The sequence below is a fragment of the Theropithecus gelada genome, chromosome 5, assembly GCF_003255815.1.
Source record: "Theropithecus gelada isolate Dixy chromosome 5, Tgel_1.0, whole genome shotgun sequence".
Taxonomy (NCBI): domain Eukaryota; kingdom Metazoa; phylum Chordata; class Mammalia; order Primates; family Cercopithecidae; genus Theropithecus; species Theropithecus gelada.
Genome location: NC_037672.1, coordinates 24,987,354 through 25,005,892, shown reverse-complemented (window position 1 = coordinate 25,005,892; position 18,539 = coordinate 24,987,354). Strand labels below are relative to the sequence as shown.

At 42.1% G+C, this 18,539-nt stretch overlaps 1 pseudogene; it reads right to left on the bottom strand.

Moving 5' to 3' along the window:
- LOC112624290 overlaps positions 1-15,715 on the bottom strand; it is a 47,180-nt pseudogene extending 31,465 nt beyond the window's left edge.
- Positions 15,716-18,539: the final 2,824 nt, after the last annotated feature.

Genomic DNA, 18,539 nt, shown 5'->3' with positions numbered 1-18,539 from the left:
CCACAATAATTTATCTCATGCTTCTGTGTACATATGGTTCCCCCTACTTGAAGTGTCTTACTCTATTTACCTGCTGGGCAAAACCCTATTCCTAGCTCATCCTTCAAGTCCTATTTCAAGCCTATGGGGAACCTTTCTGGGATCTAATAGGTAGATTTAGGTGTTTTGTTCCCTATACATACTGTACTTATATATTTACTCCACCCACTTTATCCTGATCTATTCCATCTTACATACTTACATACTCCATCCACTGTAGCACATTACAATTGTTTATTGGTATATGGGCAAGACATACCGTCATGCCTGATGCCTACCAAAATGTTTTCCCCCAGCTCTGCCCACAGACCCTGTCAAACAGGTGAGGCTGGGAGGGTGCGTTTCTACCATATGATCCTGCTTCCCAACCATAGCCAAGGGGAGCCAATCTCCATATGGTTGGTGACCTGTGATGTGGGCCAGGTCAGATCAGATTCTCACTGTCAGTGATTTGAATTGGGAAAGACTTTAGCAATAAGCAGTAGCAACAGAAGCTGAAAGGTCATGAAACACAGAAAGATCTGATGTAGTAGATGCTGTGATGTGCTGCCCGGATCCCTCTTTAGGAATGATAGATTTATTCTCTGTGCCACTGGGAGTGCTGCCAACAGACAACCCTCAGTTGCCAGCTGTTTTCAGGAAGTATCTCTTTTAAAGACAGTCACCCCACCCAGATCATGTACCCTTCCCAGGGAAGCCCGTATCCAATGACTGGCTGAAATTCTTAGTGCCATCTCAGCCTCAGAGTGACCTGTGTGGTAGGCTGAATCCTTCATCAAGACTAGGGGCACCACACATCCCTGTGTGTCCGGGACAGAGTTGTCCTTTAAGGCGGAATGACCTTTTAAACTCAGTCCATGAAGTTCATGAAGACCTTCCTGTAATGGCAACTGGCCTTAAATTCTTAGGCTTTTCCACTTTTCATATGGTTCTCTGTGTTCCTACAACAAACTTAACTTATTTGATGAAACTGGGGTAGATTTCTTACCTTTGCCTTCAAAAGCACCTAAGTAGATGATCATTTTTGCATTAGTAGGGAATTTGGTTGTTGACCACAACCCACAGAACCCAATGCTGGCCACCTTAAGGGAAATAAATGAATATATTGGGATAATATTAGAGGTTCTCAAAATCAAAGGAAGACTGCAGAACAAGTTTGGAAAATGAACAGGACATTGTTTGACCTGCCACCAGCATCGTAATGACTATAACCCATAGCTAGAGCCAAGTTTCTCACAGCACTGTCAAGAGTCCATGGCCCAGGAAAGCATCTGATTGGCTAAGCCTAGTCATGTGCCCACCTATGCTGTCCCAGAAATGGAAAAGGGAAAGAGAGGGGATTATCTGTCTCTTTTGGCTTCTGTAGTGGGAGACAGGCCGCCCACCTCAAACTACACAATGGGGGATTCCCCGAAAAGGGCTAGGAGGAAGTTGGGGTTGGGGGCGGGAAGCCAAAAAACAACAGATGTCTTCAGCAGTGTCTGTCTCCATCCTAGGCTAAAAGCCTCCATAAAAGGCAGGGACTACCAATTTTCATCTTTGTATCCCAGATCCCTAGTGCCTGGCACTAAATAGGTGTTTCTTTAAAAAGTGCAGATTGCTTGATCTTTTCCATTCAAGGAATCGAATACATCTGGAAAGGCTGGCGTTTGCTCCTTTAGGAATGCAAAGATGGATTTTTTTTAAAAAGCAATTCTTAAGGTCTTTAAAATCTAGATGTAAGGTTGGAGCACACAGGCAGTGATACGTCTATATCCATACACATTGCGTGTGACAGACACCATAGAGGAGAGGTATATCCCCGTCCGCACACCCGGAGAGAACATGTGGAGAAGCTCTGTGATGCTGCCTCTCCAGCTGCATCATTCTTGTGGGTGGAATCCTCAGACATCCTGTAATCCGCCAAGAGGGTGCCTGCTGGTAACTAAAGAAGAGGGACGATTTTTTTTTTTTTTTCCTGAAACAGTCTTGCTCTATTGCCCAGGCTGGAGTGCACTGGTGTAATCTCAGCTCACTGCAACCTCCACCTCCCAGGTTCAAGCGATTCTCCTGCCTCAGTCTCCTAAGTAGCTGGGATTACAGTCATGTACCACCACACTTGGGTAATTTTTGTATTTTTAGTAGAAATGGGGTTTCACCATGTTGGCCAGGCTGGTCTCGAACTCCTGACCTCAAGTGATCCACTCCCCTTGGCCTCCCAAAGTGCTGGGATTACAGGTGTGAACCATTGCACCTGACCGAAGAGGGCCATTTTTCTCCCTGTTCCAGATACTCTTTTTGCTGTTTTCTCCAAAGCAATTACATGTGAAACCTGCCTTCCAAGAAAGGTTAAACAGCCTTCTACTCAGAGATTATAGGATACATAAAAACATTCCTCAGTCAGTAGTGTAGAAAAATCAACCTTTGCATTCCCAGGCTGGCTCCATCCACTTCCTATAAAAGTATGTGTGGTGGAGAAGGGACTTCACTACCTACATCACAGGGTGCCCCATGAGGGGCTCCAAAACCTTCAGCAGCTACCCACATGTTACTCAGAATATAGCCTAAATTTCCCAGCCACCCTTGCAGCTAGGTGTGGCCAGATGACTAAGTTCTGGCCAACAGGATGTGAGCAAGAGGGATGACTGCAATTCCTCAATGGTGTCCTTAAAGGGAAGAGATGTGTCTTTCCTCTCCCCTTTTCCCTTCCTCCTTTTCCCTTCCTACTGGCTGGATTGTGGACATGGTAGTCAGTCATCTCAGACCATGTGCCTGAGGACAACATCTTAGGGGTGGCAGAATAGGATAGAAAGTTTCTGTGTCTCTGACACGTTGCTGTTGCCATAGCAGTCCTGAACTACAGTCATGTGCCACATGAGGACATTCAGTCAGTGATGAACTGCATATGGGACATGGTCCCGTAAGATTATATGAAGCTGAAAAATCAGCGTCATAGCACAATGCATTACTCATGTGTTTGTGGTAATGCTGATGTAAACAGACCTATTATGCTGCCAGGCATATAAAAATCTAGCACATACAGATGCCATAAACAGGGAACAATTCTAAATCACTGGTGGGACTGTAAATTAGTACAATCACTATGGAAAACAGTGTGGAGATTCCTTCAAGAACTAGAAGTAGAACTACCATTTGATCCAGCAATTTCACTACTGGGTATCTACCCAGAAGGAAAGAAGTCATTATATGAAAAAGATACTTGCACGCTCATGTTTATAGCAGCACAATTCACAATTGCAAAAATGTGGAACCAACCCAAATGCCCATCAATCAACAAGTGGATAAAGAAACTGGTGTATATATATGATGGAATACTACTGAGCCATAAAGAGGAATGAGTTAATGGCATTCACAGCGACCTGGATGAGACTGGAGATTATTATTCTAAGTGAAGTAACTCAGGAATGGAAAACCAAGCATTGCATGTTCTTACTTATAAGTGGGAGCTAAGCTATGAGGATGCAAAGGCATTAGAATGACACAGTGGACTTTGGGGAGTCGAGTGGAAAGGGTGAGAAAGGGGTGAGGGATAAAAGACTACAAATAGTGTGCAGGGTATACTGCTCGGATGATGGGTGCACCAAAATCTCACAAATCGCCACCAAGGAATTTATTCCTGTAATGAAACATCACCTGTTCCCCAATAACCTATGGAAATAAAAAATCTAGCACATACAATTGTGTACAGTACATAAAACATGATAATAATAAATGACTATTTTATTGGTTCATGTATTTACTATACTTTTTATTGTTATTTTAGAATGCATTCCTTCTACTTATTTAACAAAAGTTAACTGTAAAACAGCCTCAGGAAGGTACTTCTGGAAGTACAGAAGACTACTGCTATCCTAGGAGATGAAAGCTCCATGCCCCTGAAGACCTTCCAGTGGAACAAGATGTGGAGGGTGAAGACAGTGATATTGATGACTCTGACCCCGTGGAGGCATAGGGTAATGTGTGTGTTTGTGTCTTCGTCTTTAACAACAAAGTTTAAAAGGTTAAAAAAAGAAATAAAAATGTAAAAAATAGAAAATAGCTTATAGAGTAAGAATCTAAAGAAAGAAAATATTTTTGTATAGCTGTACAATGTGTATTTTAAGCTAAGTGTTATTACAAGAGTCAAAACGTTTTTTAAAAATTAAAAAGTTTATAAAGTAAAAAATTACAGTGAGCTAAGGTTAATATATTGTTGAAGAAAGAAAAAAAAACTTTATAAATTTAGTGTAGCCTAAGTGTACAGTGTTTATAAAGTCTACAGCATATAGTATAGATGGTAATGTCCTAGACCTTTGCATTCACTCACCACCTATTCAGACTCACCCAGAACAACAGTCCTGCAAGCTCCATTTATGGTAAGTGCTCTATACAGATGTACTATTTAAAAAAAAAATTTTATACCATATTTTTGCTGTATGTTTTCTATGTTTTGATATGCTTAGATACACAGATGCTTCCCATATTGCTCTGGTTGCCTGTAGTATTAAGTACAGTCACATGCTGTCCAGGTTTGTATCCTGGGAGCAATAGGCCACACCTGATAGCCTAGGTGTGCGGTTGGCTACACCATCTAGGTTTGTACACTAGTATGTAAGTATACTCTATAATATTCTCACAATAGCAAACTCACCTAATGACACATTTATTAGAACATAATCCCTTTACTAAGCAATGCAAAACTGTATTTATGTCCAATCTGTCCCTGAGAGAGGAGTGTGTTTCTTGTTTGTTTATGTTGCTGCCATTCTGAGTTTCTGTTAGAGCAGCTAATTCTAATGAGGAGGGTCAGCCGACTATGGCCAAATCTGGCCCACCATCTGCTTTTGTAAATAAAGTTTTATTGGAACACAATCACACCCATTCCTTTTTGTATTATTTATGGCTGTGTTCTCCCTGCAATGGCAGGTTACATTAGAGACCATATGGTTCACAAAGTCTAAAATGTTCCTTCTCTGGATCTTTGCAGCCAAAGTTTGCCAGTTCCTACTATATTCTACTCATTCATATGTACATCAAAATATTAGTGGTGTTTACTTCAGGATATGTTACTCCTTCCTTATGTTTCTCCATATTTTCTAACTTTATTCCAATAAATGTGTTTTACATTAATCACCTCCAAAAAAATCCCAGAAATGTTAATTTAAAATGTTTAAGCGCACATCCTAACCAGTTCTCATTACTTTGATCAATCTATCTTCCTCCAAATATCTCTGCCTCGAATGGGTGAGTTTACTCCAGAGTCTGCCCTATTTGAACCTACAATACCCACATTCTAATTGTCACTCTCTGGCCTACCAGAAACATTTGAACCACTAACCAGTTTGTATAGAAATACTGGAACTTGGTATTGTCTTAACGGGAATAATATTTGCTGTTATTATTGGACAGTCCAAAGACAGGACTCACATCAGATATGGCTTGATCTAGGGTGCAAATCAGGACTCTTTCTCTTGATCTACTTCACTTTGCTTATCTCTAATAATCTGTTTTATCCTCGTTGGGGTTTATGTGCCCTGAAAATATGACTGCTGGAAGGCCAGAGCTTGCATCCTTTGCCTAATAATTTATAAACGTGTCCATATATAAAATTTCAGAGATGATTCTGTTTAGCCTTGCTTGGGTCAAAGTTTATGCCTGAACCGATCATGTGCATAGGAGGATGTAATCATTTGAATGGCCAGGTGAAGAGGTTCAAGGTCAACGATGGAATGTGTTTCTCCCAATAAAAGTGGTTTTACTACCTAAAAAGAAAAAGAAGGGCACAGGAGATAAATACAAAAAAAAAAAAAAAGCGATACTCCAAGCAACTTGAGGTTCTTGTGTGTAATCTTAATTGCTTCTGGGTGTGTGATGTAACATTTATTTGAAGGCTAATGTGCAGCTCCGTTTTCTGACTGGATGCTACTTGAGTATTGTTAAATTACTGTGTCAAGCTCAACACATCACAATACCTGTGTGAACTCAGGATAATTGGTTTTTTCCATTTTGGTTAAGACTATGGTTTACAGAGTAATTATGTCTGGTTGAAAACTGAAATGTAGGTAACAACTAGTTTCCTCCGAAAAGCAGGCTATAAAGAGGCAGTGTCATGCAGCAGTGGACAAAGGGTGGAAATAGGGGTTAGATAATGGAGACTTGAGGCTCTGATCTTCTACTTCTTAGGGGGTCATGAACAACTTATTTAGTGTCTTTGAGACTCAGTTTACTCTTCTCTAAAATGGGGATAAGATTGATCTTATGATTTTTTTGAGGATCAAATCTCTTCTGCCGGATGCTTCCATTCGAGGCTTTTAATTATTTGGGCACAAACTTGTCTCTGCCTATTTGGCTCTCAAGTTATTGAGAACCCACACAGGAGCACTTGAATAGAGATAATTTGTTGACAAGTTAAAATTCAGAGGTGAAAAAACAGGACAGCCCACTGGCTTCAGATCCTTTCCATTATGAGATTAAATATTTGCTTCTGCCCATGGAGCTTCATACATCAGGTGAATGCTTGGAATCTATCATTTTCTGAAAAATTTGAAAGGACTCCTTGGAGGAAATCAGTCATTTTGCTAAATTGCTGCTTCAGTTACTACCCACCTTTGAGAATGGTAGACAGTTTTTCCCTCTCCCTCTACCTCTCCCTCTGCTTCTTCCTCTGCCCCTCCCTCTCCCTCTCCCTCTTCCTCTCCCTGTCCCTCTGCTTCTTCCTCTCCCTTCCCCCCTACATCTCTCTCCTTCCTTCCTTTCTTCCTTCCTTCCTTCCTTCCTTCCTTCCTTCCTTCCTTCTTTTGAAAAATGTATGTCCATTCATCTTGGTTTAATCACATAGGGCTAGATAAGAATAGCTGGGGCATCTCAGGAATTCTAATTTACATTTTTGCTTCTAAACCACAGTACTCTTGCCAGGCTTCATCCTGTCCATGCCTCAATGGTCTCATCTATACAGTTGGGATATTGCTTATTTTCCAGTGTGCAAAAAATAATAATAATAATAATAATAATAATTTGAGATAATGGTCTTGAGTAACCTACTAGGTTATGAAGCTGACATATGGCCATTAGGAAACATGAGATAAGCCAGAACTTTGAAACAATATGATATTGAGCAATATGGTGCCAAGGTTAGGATGAAGGCAAACAGGTCTCAGAAATTTACCAGGATATTTGCTGTTTGGACAGTATGAAAGGTCATGAGAATGTATGCATTTCACTAACAGGCTATGGGCCAAGGCAGAGAGGACTAAATTTGTCTCTCAAGAGAAAAATAGAGGTACTGAGAGAACGATTTCATGTCTGGGTGTTCTATAGAAGGCTCTTCTAGACTGTTCAGAACAAAGATTTGTTTGCCCAAGGTGGTGGATGTCTACTGTAGTGGTTCTTAGCTATTTAAAAAGCACAGAAAGTCAACATCAGTTGAAAAGCCTGCCCGGTAGAGATCTGGAAGGTTATTCAGGGCATTACATGATTCCAGGTCTCAGCAACAAGTTTTGTTGTTGGCTTTCTGGTGCCTTTGCTTTTGTCATTGCTTTTGAGAGACGGAGTCTACGTCTACTACTACTGCTGTTTTTCCACTCTCTCTACTTTCTGCTCGACCTCTTGGTCTTGCTCACTTCCAGCTTCTGCCTCAAGGTGTCTATTTACTGGTGTCTCATGTGGCTTCTTAGCGTCTTTCAAATTCTAGTTCTTCCAACTACTCTCTTTTGATATGGCTCAAATTCAGACTTTTCTAGAAGGAGAACCTACCTATAAAGTAGGTGTCTTTGCCTCAGGCACAAAGCTCTATTTAATTATTTGTAGCCACGATGGTGGGGTCTTATGATCCCAAACACGGTATTTTATCTATAAGCTATGAAGGAAAAGGTTCTTGTAAGTCTCAGCCATTTTAATGCCTTAGGCCACATCTAGGACTTGAATATATTTATGTTCTGCTTTGTATCATGAAAGAACTGAGGCTGTTATGTTGATAATGCTACTGTAATATAGAAGGTGACCTATACCCTATGAGAGGTGCTAAAACATCTTGTGGAAATTCAGAAAGAAAGTTGATTTCCGCTGGTGATTTGGAAAAACATCATGGGTGAACCAAAAGAAAACTGAACATGGAAGGATGGGTAGAATGTGGATAGGAAGGAAGGAGGGGGCTAGTGCCTTCTAGGTGGAGAGAACCGGGTAAAGAAAAGCACAGACATGGACAGTTTTGGGGGGAATTGATGACACATCCAGTTTGAGTAGGTCAGAGACTTTCACAGAAAGGGAGGAGGGGGAGCTAATCTGAAAAATGAAATGCCAAGCTGAAGGGTCCATATTTTCTTTATTGGGTTGGCATTGGAGGAGTCATTAAAGATTTCCAATCTACTCAATGAAGGCATTGGAACTGTTCCTAGGAAGAGCTTTCTGACAGCTGGGCATACAATGGGTTGGGGAGGAAAACAATGGAAGATAGAGGTTGTTATTGTCACTCTAGGGTGTGTCGGAGAAATGAGACAATGGATGTGAAACACCTGTCAGAGGTAAAAAATAAAAGCTCATGGTTACTGAGAGTTCACTATATGCAGCCTTGTGCTTGGGGCTTTCCTTACAGTATTTTATTTATTTAACCCACGGTGATAGAATAAGGTAGGTATGGTTAATCTTATTTTACTGATCATGAAACTGAGACTCGGATCAATGCAATACCCCGTTAAAGATCACATGTTTTGTGAGTGGTAGAGCTGGACTTTGTACCCAGCTGTGGAGGACTCCAAAAGCCAAGTCCCTCTGACTACTCTGGACCCCCTCCCAAAAGGACTAGCAATTGACCTAATAGAAGGGACAAGAAAAACAGTGGTGTCAAAGGGAGCCCGAAGTTTTCAAGAGTGTGTGACGTAGAGTACAGATAGTGATGTGGACAGAAATGGGGAAGTCAAAAGAATACCTTTTTCTTGGGAGCGGGAAGTGTGGAAGGATATTTTGGGAGATGAGAAAGGTTGTGAGCTTATTTTGACCTTCCCTCAAGGTGTAACGTATGAATGAACCTAAGCAACAGTAGAAATTAAAGGACGAAAAGAAGTCAGAAGACACAGTGTTACAAAAACGACCAATCAATTACTCCATCTATTCTGTCGTATTTAGACTGGCGTGAACGACCACTCTGTTCCCCAGGAACTCTGCCACATTGCCCTGCAAGCCCGAGTGATCTTTCATACCTGCCTGCTGGTATTAAACAGTGGGCCCAGTCTACCTCCCTTCCCAGAGGAGAGCCCTGCCGACAGCCCTGGGGAGGAGGCAGCGCCTGTTTTGTACCACGTGATCCCGCCCATTTGGCCACAGTTGGCTGGAGAATAACCAAACCACAGATGGACTGATAACCCATGCCTCACCTAGTGAATGATTAATGCTGTAGGACGAACTGTTTTTTTTTTTAACCAAAGAGATACTTTCGTTCTCCACACAAATAAACATCTGGCAGACCCGTGTCTCTAATTCCCCAGACCAAGCCTCTGACTACAGCCAGGGTTTCCAGAGCAGGGCTGAATCTCTATGAACCCTTTGCATCCCTGGGTCTTCCAGGTCCAGCTCAGTATCTGAAAGCTTGTGGGTAGTCAGTAAATATATATGGGTGAATATATATTTGAAGCTTAGTGATGGACATAGCTTCGGCTCAAGCAAGTTTGTAGAAGTTATGTATCTATTTGTGTATCGTTGTACTTTTAAATCACTGCCAAATATTTTATTTTATTATACCATAGGCAGTGATATCCACATCTGTCTCCACTAATAATTATTTTAAGTACTAACAGTGTTAGGCACTTTCTGAGTGCTTTATGTATATTGACTTGTTACTTCTTCACAGAAATACCAAGCATTAGATTCTCTTCTTAACTCCATTTTCAGGATGAGTAAACGTACAAGGAAGTTAATTCATTTGTCAAAGGGTTATAAAGTCAATTAAGTGGAGAAACCCAGCTTCTACCTAGTTTGTCCCCTTAATGCTATATGTTACACTGCCCTTTCAGAATAGACAGTAAAGTCTGTGAAGTCAGTCTGACTCATCTCTGTTAGTTTTCTGCTTGTCACTTAGTAGGTGGTTGGCATGTGTGTGTAATACAGAATTAAATTGCTTTTTCTCAAGTTGACCAACATGGGCTGTAATACGTCATATTACCTACTGTATAATATGTCATGAGGAGGGTCTTGGTTTTGTCAGGTATAGTGATAGTTCAGATAAAATTGAGGGAGATTGTTAGAACTTGGGGTCCCAGGAGGAGGTAAAGTGAGATATCTGGGGCCAGATAAACCAGGGCAGGATGCTTGGGCTGCAGGAATTTGTGTACCCTGTTTTGTGGTCATGGGAGATGCCCAGAGAATGGGCAGCGGGGGTAGCCACATGGGGCAGGAGTACCAAGGACAGGGTTCCCTTAAGAGTTCTTTCCGTTTTGAAAGACCACTGTGTTCTGTCCGGCAACGTTGATAGCCCTTCACTTAAAAAATCAACTCTCCTGCCTCCGTTGACATAAGTGTTATAAATTAAGTGGCTAACTTTGTGGGCCAGCCTGTATGGCTTTTCCTCTGAGTGGTTGTGGCTTTGAATCTGTGAAAAGTCAGTTTTCTCAGAGTTGAAGCCATTTTTACCATAGGCTTTAATCTAGACCTGAGCTTACACACAGGTGCCCATGCATCTCAATGAACAGCAGGTTCTCTGGAATCTATAGAGACTCCAGGGGCCCAAGGCACATGAGTTTGGGAACTGCATTGCAGCTTGCCACCCCAGGCAGGGCAGAAGGCTCTGCCTAGTGACAGAGAAGATGGAGTGGCTTTGGTGCCACTTTGGGCTTATGGCATGGATGGCAGTGGCACCCACAATGGCAGGAGGTCTGTTGTGTAGTGGCTTTATGGAACCTTGTGTGGGTCGATCAGATCTTTGCAATCTGTTTGGTGCACCTTCATGGGCATAAGAAGCTTTTGCTGTAGTTCTTCCTAGGAATCCAGGGCTGTAGAGGAAAAACATGGCATGTGCCCAGGGAGCTGAGAGGACAGTCCCATGAGTCCATGCCACGTATCTTCAGGGGACTCCCAGAAACTGCTGGGGGGATTTTGAAGGTGGAGAAAGTCAAGGTTTCTGCAATAGCAGGTGGGAAAAAAAATGATAGAAATAGTGTGTGAACATGCTGCCCTCAGGCCAGTACTCCTTAAGAGATTTGGCTTCCATACAGGTTAAGAACAGGTAAGATTTTCTTTTTCCGGTTTTTCACAGCATACCAGGCATTCCTTATAATGAGGACCAGCTGCAGGCAGCAATGACAGAAAGGTCTTCTGACATCATCCCTGCCCATTCATTGGTTTGACAAGCTGTCAGCTCAATGCAGTCTGCGATGCCTCCACGTGAGTCACTCTGCTGGCTGCTGTCAACACGGTGGATGTGCGTTTTCAGTGCTGATAGCACAAACAGAAAATGTTGGAATGGTCAATTTTATTGAATGAGAACATGATGACAACCTGGAATCTTGAACTAAATGCTAACTTTGGTATGGTTTTATTTTGACAAATTCAATTCATGATGCCCGTTTATTTTGAATAGGATGTTAAAGACTATTGTAGGGTTTCTTTCTTTCTTTTTTGTTTTTTAACGTACCACCACTTTTCATTTGTAGAGTGCAGTGAGTACTACTGTATTACAATGGATGTTAACCTTTGCATAATTTATGTAAATACCATCCTTATTAACAGCATTTACATTACTGACTGACCCAGAGGTAGCTGAAAAACCTCAGAAAAATACAGTTTCACACTTCTTTACTGAAGTGCTAGGTTAGTAAACACAGCCATACCCATTCACATATATCAGGAAACAGTCAGAGGCAAGGTATGTAATGTAGTTCCTTGTGAAATCATATCTCACTTAAAACTTATACTGAATCCCAGCACTTTGGAAGGCCAAGGCAGGCAGATCACAAGGTCAGGAGATCAAGACCATCCTGGCTAACATGGTGAAACCCTGTCTCTACTAAAAATACAAAAAATGAGCTGGGCGTGGTGACACGTGCCTGTAGTCCCAGCTATTCGGGAGGCTGAGGCAGAAGAATGGTATGAACCCGGGAGACGGAGCTTGCAGTGAGCCAAGATTGCGCCACTGTACTCCAGCCTGGGTGACAGAGCGAGACTCCGTCTCAAAAAAACACAGAGAAACAAAACAAACAAAAAAACTTACACTGGCCAACCTGTAGAGCGAGTCTGATAGTATTTAGAATAGGACTGACTCAGAGGTAGGTTAAAACCTCACAAAGACATTTTTTGGCTCCTTTATTGAAGAGGCAGTTCAGCAGTAATGACGATAGGCGTTTGCTTATGTCAGGAAACAGAAAAAGGGGTATGTGGTTTGTACTATGAAATATGTTTTCATATATACATGATAGTATGCGGTAAATATTTGACAGCAGGTTCTGTGAAGAAAATAAAAACCTTGATTTGTAGTTTGCCGATTTTGATGGTGTAAATACTCCCACTATGTCTAACCTACCAACAAGATAGTACTGAATGTGGAGTCGGGAAGAGACGTGCAGTAGCAGTAGATGTGGATAGTATTTTCACCATACAGAGTCAACAATGTAAGTAACCTAAGCAACAAAGATCATAGCGAAATGTAGCAGCCTAATTAGAAGTGATGAATGTTGGGTATTTATTACCTTTGTTTTTAATGTAATTTAATAGTAAGTTTATATATTTTAAATAATGACTGTGTTTAATAACTGGCTCACAAAATTCCTAAAAATTTAACAATTGGCAGCACTTTTAAGTCAATATGAGATGATGCTAGCACATCAGTATATTTATGTGTGTACAAATATATTTACATATATACACCCATATGTATACACATACATAAGTACATACACACATATAATTATATCAACCTATAAAGATACCAGTGGTATTTCATGTGGAAAATGTTGACACGTACCATAATAGTTACTAAACTAAGGGTACATATTTCCTCCTGACAACCATGTTGGGTTCAAATGAAACATACCCAAATTTGCTACATTAACATACTCATAAGGTCTACAAACATCAGGGATTTTTCATATATATATATATATATATATATATTTACTTTTATTTTTATTTTTATTTTTTTGAGAGGAGTCTCACTCTTGTCACCTGGGCTGGAGTGCAGTGGCGCGATCTCGGCTCACTGCAAGCTCCGCCTCCCGGGTTCAAGCTTCTCCTGCCTCTGCCTCCTGAGTAGCTGGGATTACAGGCGCATGTCACCATGTCTGGCTAATTTTTGTACTTTTAGTAGAAACGGGGTTTTGCCATGTTGGTCAGGCTGGTCTTGAATTCCTGACCTCAGGTGATCCACCCGCCTCGGCCTCCCTGAGTGCTGGGATTACAGGCATGAGCCAACGTGCCGGGCCCACATACGTGTTTAATGCTGTGTCATTCAACCTTTATATGCTTCAGATTCTACTGTGGAGATGAGTAAATGAATATTGTCCATTATATTTAAAATAAAATGTAGGTATTACATTTGGAATGCAACACTAAACAACATAAATTTTAGATAAAGGTTTTTGCTGCATTACTTACACAGAATTCCCCTCAGTACAAATTTCCTAATGAAAAGGTTTTTTCTTGAATGCTTTCACGTATTCAAACAAGAAGTCATTTTCTAGTAATTTCTGACATTCTTTGCTTTCTCTAATTTTTAAAAGCTGAACAAAAATTTGACAGGTATATGAAGCCTTTTAACATTTGGGATGTGGAAAGACCTTCCAGCCTTGTGTGAATTCTCTGATGTTTGGTGAGAGCTGATTTTTCACAGAAGGTTTTCCCACATTCACTACATTTATAGGGTTTGTCTCCTGTGTGAGTTCTTCGATGGACAATGAGATTTGACTTCACACAGATGAATTTTCCACATTCATGACATACAAAGGATTTCTCTCCTGTGTGTGTTCCCTGATGGACAGTGAGGGCTGACCTGGGGCAGAAGGATTTCCCATTCATAGGGCTTCTGCCCTGTGTGAGTTCTCTGATGTTCAGTGAGGTTTGACTTCACACAGAACATTTTTCCACATTGGTTACAGTCATAGGGCTTTTCTCCTATGTGTGTTTGCTGATGGTTGATAAGGTGTGGTTTCTGGCAAAAGGCTTTTCCCCATTCGGTGCATTCATAGGGCTTCTCTCCTGTGTGTGTTCTCTGATGCTGAGTGAAGTTTGACTTCTCCCACAAGGTTTTCCCACGTTCACCACATGCGTAGGTTTTCTTCTCCTGAGTGAGCTCTCCAAAGCTGGGTGAGATGTAACTTCTTGCTGAAGTTATTCCATTTTCACTGTGGTCAGAGGGCTTCCCCCCACGTGTACTATCTGATGTTTAAAAAGAGTTGAGTTTTCCCAAGTTTTGTCACTCAATTTATGTTCATGGGGAATCTTTCTTGTGTCAGCTCCCTGATGGATCATGAAAGTTGAATTGTCACAGATTTCCTATATTCATTGTATTCATAAAGATTCTCCCTTATAGGCCGGGCATGGTGGCTCACACCTGTAATCCCAGCACTTTGGGAGGCTGAGGTGGGTGGATCACTTGAGGCCAGGAGTTTGAAACCAGCCTGGCCAACATGGCAAAACCCCATCTCTACTAAAAATACAAAACAATTAGCTGGATGTGATGGCATGCACCTGTAGTCTCAACTACTCAGGAGGCTGAGACAAGAGAATCGCTTGAACCTGAGAGGTGGAGGTTGCAGTGAGTAAGATCCCGCCACTACACTCCAGCCTGGGTGTAAGAGCAAAACTCTGTAAAAAAAAAAGAGAGAGAGAGATTCTCCCTTATAAGAATTATCTGATCTGATGTCCACATCTAAAATCAATACAGAAGGACTTCTCACAAATACTGTATCCATATGGCTCCATTTCCAAATGAGTTCTTTGAGCTTTCAATAGTGAAAGTTCTTCCACGTTCATTATATTTAGAGTGTCTCTCCTATCCAAGATTAACTCTTATTTGTAAAAAATAAAAAATAAAAAAAGTCTGCCTCCTCATGGAAGCCTTGTCCATTTTTATTATACTCAAAATGTTGGTCAAAAATGGGCTGAGTGAGATCCTGGTGATGATTAATGACATCCCTCTTTCGATCATATTTATGCAATTTCTCCCCAGTAGGAATTTTCTCATGCCTAATATCAAGGAGCAATTTCTTGCACACATTAAACACATCAGGCTTCTTTCTAGAACAGTTCTTTTGATCAATAATTAAACACAAAATATTTTTCAAACTCATTTCACACAAGTCACATATTTTAAAAGGAAAATTTCTTGAAGAAACAGGGTTTGTACCCAAATTGAAAGTTTTTCTTATTCTATTACCACTTTCTATGCTTACTGTTTTGTCTTTGGTGAACACAAGCTCCCAAAAATACTTGTCTCGGTTTTCCTGGCCCCTCTCTGACAGGTCATCAACTTTCCAGTTCCTTTCTGGGTGGCACTGGCTTGGAAATCCTTCCTCTAATATTCAGGAACCCCTTGCTCTATCTTGAAGATCACTTCTGGCTTAGTAATGCAACACCTGGCTGAGACCAGATTGCTGCAAGTTTCCAGAATCACATCTCTGGACAGCATCTTCTGAGCGGGATCCAGCAGATGCCACTCTTGCTGGGTAAAGTCTACGCATACATCCTTGAATGACACTTGTTCTTGGGATTTGTTCATTTTCTGTGTAGTGGAGGAGAGAGAAGTCTCCATGTGTGGCTCTGATATGTGCTGAGCTTAGAAATGCCCCTTTGCAATGAGTGAATGTAAACATTTATTTCCTATTGATTTACTGACAATTTAGGTTCTCTTTCTTAAACCTGTTCCAGACCTTTCGCTGGCACACACACTTCAACGGCTTCAGGATCCCACCACTCCCTTGTCATGTGCGACCAGAGGCCAGGGATTGTTTCCCATGAGGGACTGGAGGCTGGGGAAAGATGAGCCGGGAAGTTGGGGGAAGCCAGGGATGCACCTGCATATTGTAGAGTGTTTTTCCCCAAAGCCCCAAAAGCCAGCCATGCAGAACATACTGTGAAATTGCAAAGCTTGTTTGGCCAGCTTTAGCCCATCAGCCCTGCCTGGGCTATAGAAGAAGAGAAGATGGAGATGAGGAGTCCAGTGAAGAGTAAGAAGCTGTTGGAAGCACCATGGGGGTGCTGGGCATTTCTGTGCCCACTATATAGGGATAGGGAAGGGAGCGTGTTCCATTCACCTGGAACCTAGTGAGGAAAGCATTTGGAGAGCTGCTTGCAGAGATGTGTAAGAGTCTCCTAGAGCTTGGGGCTGGGGGGACAGGGACCGGTTTGAGACTCTCAACAAGAAGAGTTTGAAGGAGTGGGGCTGGGCCAATCACCTTTCTCTGACAGTAGAGTGGAGACAGGTGGTGGTTATCTGAGCAAGCTGCATGTTGACGATAGTGAACCCCTTGGATGTGGCTTCTGGAAGGAAGCCAGCCTAGAGTCATCCTCCAAGGGAGATGGCTCAACGATCTTCTCAGGGGGGAAAAGGGATTCTACTTGGTAAGAGTTCTTAGTTGCAGATGACAGAATCCCTGCCAGTCAGCATAAATAGAAGGGAATTTTTCAGAGGGCATTAGTGACTTAACAAAATCTTGGGAATAAGTTCCTAGTCTGCTCTCCTAGGACCAAGTGTCAGAACCTCACCAAAGAGACTGTCCTGAGAAGGGAACTGATGCTGGCCCTCCACTGACTCCAGGGCTGAACGGCACCTGGAGACACCCACACCAGCATTATGGAAGCCACACCCACCTATGGACACACCCACCAGCACCGTGGAGGCCACGCCCACCTGCCTGTTTGCTCATGTTTAACTTCAGTGTGAAAGCCTCACACAGTGCCTCTGATTCATAGAATCTTTGTCACTTGTTCATGCCCTGCACTAAGAGAACTGGAAAATGTTGTGTTTCAGGTTATTCTTTGGGAAGCTGAGTTCATACTGTTCATGCATGCCAAATTGTAAGAGGATGTGCAAAGGACGGTTGCCCACTTATCCTGATGAACAGGTTTTGGCTGCTGGAAGTCAGAGCTGAGTGGAGAGTTCTAAGCAGCCAGCTGAGGGACAGGAATCTAACCCTATATCAAAAGAGTTAGATGTTGAGGTGCCCAGCAGGAGGTTTTCCAACAAGACACTCACAGAGCTACAGGAAAGTAAGTGTCTGCAGGGGACATTCGCCATGCCACAGGGCACCAATGCCCTGAGCAGCTTCTCCCTTCAAGTAAGTCTTTTCCTCCATCCCCTCCTCCTGTCCCCCTGTACTGGACCCCAAAGGTCCACAATCAGAAACTAATGAATGGGGTAGGAGATGGAGTAAGAAGTACAGAGAAATTGAACTGTAAGAAGTACAGAGAAATTGACCCCCTTGCCTACTGTAGGGTCAATTTCTACTGTGTTGGGGGATGGGTAAGTTTTAACTAGGGGAGGAGCTTGCAGTTTTGATTATTTGGTTATTACACTGGGTGGATCTCCTTAATGTTTGAACATGATGTGAAGACCTTTTTATTATCTAAGAATGATGGGGAAAGCTATGGGATCTCACTTAAGGTTTCATTCCAGAGTAGGGAAGAAGAGGGCCAAAGAGCACATTGATTGGGCAATGGGAGAATGAATAAGATGATTCTGTCTGCTTTCTGGCAAGTCTGGTTTATTCAATCAGTTGGTTACAAGAATTATTGTTATAAAGATATATTTATTGTTGTTTCAACTTTAATCAAGTTTTTAAAAATAATATCAATTGAGAATACAATTGAGAATAATATAAAAATATACATAAAAGAGGAAGGTGGACAGACACAGTGGCACATGCCTGTAATTCCAGCACTTTGGGAGGCCGAGGCAGGTGGATCACTTGAGGTCAGGAGTTCGAGACCAGCCTGACCAACATGGTGAAACCCCATCTCTACTAAAAATACAGAAATTAGCTGGCATGGTGGCCATGCCTGTAATCCCAGCTACTTGAGAGGCTGAGGAACAGGAATTATTTCAGCCTGAGAAGTGGAGGTTGCAGTGAGCCAAGATCACACCACTGCACTCCAGCCTGGGCAACAGAGCAAGACTTTGCCTCAAAAAAAAAAAAAAAAAAAAAAAGCGGGGGTGGGGCAGGAAGGCAAGAGAGACATTCCTAAATTCTTGTTGCTGGTGTTTTTAATCCCTTCTGGCTAGTGAGAAAGAGTAAGAATGAGGGATCAGCCTGGGTGTGGAGCTCACTTTCCAGACAAGGACAGACTTTATAGTGCCACTGTGCCATCCTCTTTGTACGTGTTAGTGTCTTTTATCCCCAGAGGAGCCCCAGGAGGTGGGTATAATCAGCCCTACTTTGTGGGTAAGGAAACTGAGCGTGGACAGGTTATGCACTGTGTGCAAGGCCACATATCTTTCAACAGCAGAGTGGGAGACTCAACCCCTTAATCTTACTTTACTGCCCAGTTCATTCTTGCTGAGTCTTAGAAGATGTGTCTATCCCAGTCTGGTTCCTTTAAGAGGC